This window comes from Strix uralensis, chromosome Z (genome assembly GCF_047716275.1).
Source record: "Strix uralensis isolate ZFMK-TIS-50842 chromosome Z, bStrUra1, whole genome shotgun sequence".
Taxonomy (NCBI): Eukaryota; Metazoa; Chordata; class Aves; order Strigiformes; family Strigidae; genus Strix; species Strix uralensis.
In genome coordinates this window covers 61,591,179-61,597,178 of record NC_134012.1, presented here as the reverse complement: position 1 = coordinate 61,597,178, position 6,000 = coordinate 61,591,179, and positions in this window count along the sequence as shown.

The window sequence follows — 6,000 nt, the reverse complement described above, 5'->3', positions numbered from 1 at the left end:
CCCCCCCTCTCCCCCCCCCCCCCCCCCAAAAAAAAAAAAAGGGAGAGTATTTGGTCTATTTGCCATAAACCAGTGAATAGACCAACACACACAATTAATATGATAGCCTCATAAAATAAATAATAATGAATAACAAGAAAAATCTTTTGAGATCAAAGATTGATCACCTAAATAACAAAGTTAAACAGTACAGTTTGTATTACATCACTTTGTCAAATATCTTTCATTTGTGGGTTTCTGAAACTCAGGATGAAGGCCAATTTAACCTTAATTAAGGTTTGTTTTACTTGGCTATCTAAGTGCCTAAACAGTTGCACCAAAATCCTATGTGTTTCTCCGGGTTTACCTCTTGCCAATCCAGTATTGTACCCTCTAGTACTATCTCAGTTACTTTTGCTGACTGAGTTGAGTGTGATGTAAGTGATGTGCCTGCAAAATTTTGCTGTGGTTCAGTAGAACTCAGAATGAGATGTTTTCTATGTTTTTAAGCACTTTTAAACTGATTTTTGTCCTTTAAAAAAATTTATTTGCACTTCCTATAGCTATCATTTATATAGTATTTGTATTTTCCTGGTTCTTGTATGCTCTTATTAGACACCAATCATCCATGCACAGACCTTTGCTGTTTTAGATGTAATTTTCTACATCCTACATTCCTCACCTCATAGTGGTTTTTACGGTTGTTCTGAGGCATGAAGACTGGGATCCAGGATCTCTGTATTCTTATCTCTGACATTTAATTGCTTTTTACAGAATGAATAAAATCACATTTACATCTATCCTTTCCCTTTCCTTATGATGAAGCAATAACATAAGCAAAGAAAAGTAAATGGGTATTAACAATGACTCAGAAATGTAAATGTTTGTGTCTGCTCATAGGGTAATAACTTGAAGCCTGTCTATGATGCCTACCCTCTCCTTAAAACTCTTCTGATGAACCTCAGTAGTTTAGAGTGAGTAATAAGGGAGGTAGCAGATAAATATTGATTGGTTTTGTGTATTAAGTTAAATTCCATCCTAAAGTTATTTTACTGCTAGCAATGACATTCAGGGAGTAGGATGGGATGGCAGGCACAGAAGGAGGCACCTACTCATAGAATTGTAAAATATTAGAAGAAATCATCATAGATGGTAACTTATCTAGGGTTTCATTGTTGAAGTATCTTTCTTACAGACTGAGATAAATTCTCATGATGAGTGATATAAGGTCCATATGATCTGACAGAAAACATATAACAACAGTATGCACAGTATGGAATTAAAACAACTATTGATGAAAACTCATTCTCACAGGTATTACTGTCTAATCAGACCTCTATCTTGTAAGACTGGAAAAAGAGTAGCAGCTAACTGGCAAGGTGAAAACACCCCCTCCTGTCTGTACTCTTTATCTTGGTATTACACCATGCCAATGTCACAGCTTCTTCATGATGATTTCAGAGGTAGCAGGAGCAGCCCCCAAGCCATTGATAAGCAGTGGAGCTCCTCTATTGGACTGCTGAACAATAAATGGGGAGTTCTGGTTCAGGAGTCCAAAAACTTCAAGTCAGATTTGCCCTCCTTCTGCAACTTGCCGCCTTCTTTTCTTATCTGGATTGTTAACACAACAGTTCAGACACAAGTACTGCCTGCTGAGGGACTTCTGCTCATTGGACTTTGTTTCCTCCTTGCAACAGCAATTGCTGTAGGGCCTGATGGTTTTTACTCATTGTCTTACCTTCAGCTTTATCTAGGACAAGGGTTTTCTTTGTACTTTGCCCCCACCTCTCAGCACTTGTGAGCAGCAAAATTTGAAAACTATGGGAAGAGTGAAGGTGCTGGAACAAACCATGTCACAATGACTCCTTCCGCAACTACATAAAACATTTGTGCATAGACCTTTCTATTTCTTCCAATGTGCTCAATGTGGCAATCTCCAAGAGCTTTGCAAGCATGAAGGAATGAACATAAAGGGTCTGCTACATGGTTTTGTCTTTCTGTTTAAGAGGAGAATGGGATTTTGGAGACCTGAACCTCTTGCTTGATAATAGCCATACATGAAAGAGAGTGGGAAATGTTTCTTATCATAGCTTATTTTATCCACAAAAAAACATTTGTAGCACTGCCATCACCAAACAAGCACTTTAAAATGCATTTTTACTTTGAGAGGACACATGCATAATACAAGTGCAGTATAAAATATTAATTTAAAGACTCCTTGTGAATAATAACTGAATTCTGTGTGACTGTCTTAAAAAACAAAACCCTGTGGTGACAGTACAAGTATTTGCAAGTTTTCAATTTTCTTTTATTAGTCTTCATATTTTTGACACTCGCTACACAAGATCATATTAACTGATGATATAGCATTATACTGTGTTTTAAGAGATTACTGCTTTTTGAACAAAAATCTATTGTTAGTTTCACTAGTAATGATTTGAAACTCTAAGGGCAGGAAAGGATGTCAAAAAAAGTCAGATGCAGGGAACGTGGCACACACACCTTTACAGATCATTTACAACGTGATGTCCTTGAAAGTACAATATCCACCAAATTAAGCCTGTTAAGGCCTGTTAAAATGATTACAGAATGTGTCCAGATAATGGAATAACAAACTGGAGTTTTTAAAGCCTTGTTCTTAGGAGAGACTACATCATCTACATGTGTAAAAAAAATCTCCAATTTCTACCCTTTAAGCTTATGTTTCTTTACTCTTTTCACTTCACAGATCTTTGTGTATGGAACACACTGTACTGTGGAGTTGATCAACTGGGAAAAAAAAGAAAATATAATTAAAAGAAGAATGTAGCAGTTGAAAGATCTGTGAAAACAAACTATATAATCTATATTCTGCAGATTTTTTTTGCCATTTCTGAAAGAACCCCCATGTTTCTATTCTCTACTTTTTAATTTCCTGTAGTGTACCATAAGCTCTTGTTTGTATTTGTGATCTTCATATATGTTACGGAGGCTCTCAAATAAACCACCAACCACCAAAATTTAAAAATTTATTATTAACAGAATTAACTATCTCTCCATAAATTATAGGTTTGAATGCCTGTGAGAGCAGAACAGAACAACTTCCTAGGGTTTAACGGCAACCCAAAACGCATAACAAAGAAAAACTCCTTAGGGTTTAAGCAACCCAAAACGCAGAACAAAGCCCCACTCCCTAGGGTTTAACAACCCAAAACGCTCTATCACTCATCTAACAAGTGAGGGCTCTCAACCTCGAGGACCTGCTCAAGACAGCATCCCAACCCAGGGCCCCTCAAGGACTTTCCTTGGGCAGCGTCCTGACCCAAGGGGAGACTCCTTGCCCGCAGTGTGCTGCTGCAGGGGACAAACTCAAAATGGATCCGCCAGGAGACTCCATTTATACCCAGGCCGAATCTGACCTGTAGTCAATAGCGGCTCCCATTGGCCAAAGGCCCCAATTACTGCGAAGCCCTGAGAACAAAGGCAGCCAGGAGCTGCTACACTTCAGCAGCCAAGAAGCTCTGCTTTCATTGGGTGGATGCACCTGGCACAATATAGTACACTTCACATTTGCTAACAGTCACAGTTAATGATTATGCTGGTAGCTATAGTTACCATATGGGAACAATCGTGAATTTTACAAGTCCTGTATATTAAATGCTTACATGGTCACCTAGTTGCCATGGAATGAAGTCATAAGCCTGAATGTCTTTTGTGGCAATAAGTGTTGACATCTTCAAATGAAATAATAATTAAAGAGATGGTTATGTCACCAAATAGGATGAAAGAACTTACCATCACCAATGTGATGTAGATAAGCAGACACTCCTTTCTTAACAGCCAGGTGCGTAGGGGAGTCGTATCACCAACAATGCACATCTAACTCATGTAGCATGCTGATTATATAGGATACAGTAATACATATTAATCAAGTTCTATACATAAACATGATAATTCCCATAACTCATTTTTTTTATTCCCACCTCTTTCTGGTCATGTGCACTTGAGTCTTGAAACGGGTTGCGGGGCTGCTTTTGTGACCACCACGGACTACTGACTCAAAAGACCATCCAATGCCCTTGACTCAAGGACTTTGGCTCTCATTGCAATTTTAACATGCTTCAAGGCCCTTTCACAATGTTTCTTTTAGAACATCCTGGTCTACAGGGCAATAAATCATCCTTACTGAACAGTCTAACATTAGTATCTGGTCATGAGTCTTATTCTTTGAATAGAAAACTGGTTAATGATTATTACCAGCCTACACCACCTTAGCCTGGGACTTTACAAAGGACTTTGTAGAAGCATAACTGGTTGTATGGTTACTCTAAACTAAATACAATATTTCTATGACTACTTAAAACATTACACAACTATATTTTTATAAAACTGATACTTCTATAAAATTCTATTTAATTGATTAGCCTAATCATTCCTTATCAAAATCACCAAAAATCATTAAAATCAGCTCAAATTAATAACAAATCAGTAACAATCAGTAACAGTTATACTGCCTGAGGTGGAAAAGTTCTTCCATCAAACCTGGCCATGTGACTGGGACATCTGCCTCCTGGTCAGGGTGTATGAGAGATGGTGCTTATCGGCTGCTGTTTGTGTTTCTGCCATGGCACTGGGAATATATGAGTAGACATGTGGAAAAAGTTCAAATGAGCAAAAGACCAGAAAAAGTACTGTCTGCCTGCTTTTCATACAGCCCAAGAGATTTCCATTTATATGAAAAGCGTTGCATCATACAGAATGTCTGATCACCTTGCAAAGCCTACTTTAGCTAGAAGAGAAATTTGGGAGGACCGGTATTAACTTTAGAGATGTAGGGAGTTGGACTGTATTGCGTCCATTCCAAAAAGTGATAATAGATATGAGTCTGTCTGACACGTGTTCCTAGAACTTGATAAGAGAATCAATACGTGAATTTGATCCTAAGAGGATGAGAGCCTCAAGGTTTGAATGTGGAATGTACCTTGTGAAAAGAGGCACTCATCAAGGCTATAACACTATAATTTTCTTGTAAGGGAGCCATATATCACTTCAGTAATAATAATAAAAAAAAGATGAAATTGAGCTTTTGGCAGGTATATAGTAACTACCCTGACAAAAAATGTCAGTGTATTTGTTTTTGCAAAACATGATGTGACAAAATGAAACACAAAGTAGTGGAAAGGTGAATCCTTACTGATACCAACTCACACGACTATTGCATACTCATCTCAAGGATGTTGAAACTCTTTATTCATTGCTTCTAAAATGCACAAACATATATGGATGGGCAGGGAGATTAAGTGTTGCAATTTCTTACCAACTTCAGGGATACCTTCTGTGGCTACCCAGTCCTTTAGTTTCAGGCAGATAAGGAATGAGGGGCCTCTAGAATGCCAAAACTATACGTATAATGGCTATGGTGAACTTCTAATATTTTGTGTAATTCTGAAGTGCAGCTATTTCTAACAAGAAGCATTCTGTCTTGTTTCTAGCATACCTCTGCACTGCACAGTGAACTCTGAAGGAGTTCAGAGCAGAAAAGGAGGGCTGCTGGTGGTTTTGACTGAAGCTGTGGGAGTAACACTGTTATTGCAGAAAATGTGTGGTGTCATGAATTAAAAATACGTATGTTTCTGTTAAATGTGCTTCTCTGGGTTTACTTTTTCATTTTGGGCTTTTTATAAAGATCAGCATCACTAAAGATTATATTCTAGGTAACTCACTGTGTGACTCAGCAATTATATCCAATTTAGTAAGGAACTGAAGGAAATATGGGTCACTTATTGAATTGAATTTCTGAAACTGGATTGCTTTTTGGATTTTAGCATGGAAATCACAAGGATGACAGGATAGGCAATAGGCTTGAATAACAGATGCTTATTGGAGCCTGACTGGTTTAGCTGAAATAGATTTAAAAATAAAGGCATTGAAGAAAAATAAAACTCTTAAAAATTATTGAAAACTAATTAGCAGTGGCCTTTCAAGTACGTATACATTTCCTTGAAACATTAAAAAAAAAAGGTGAGTTTAAAATACAATTTT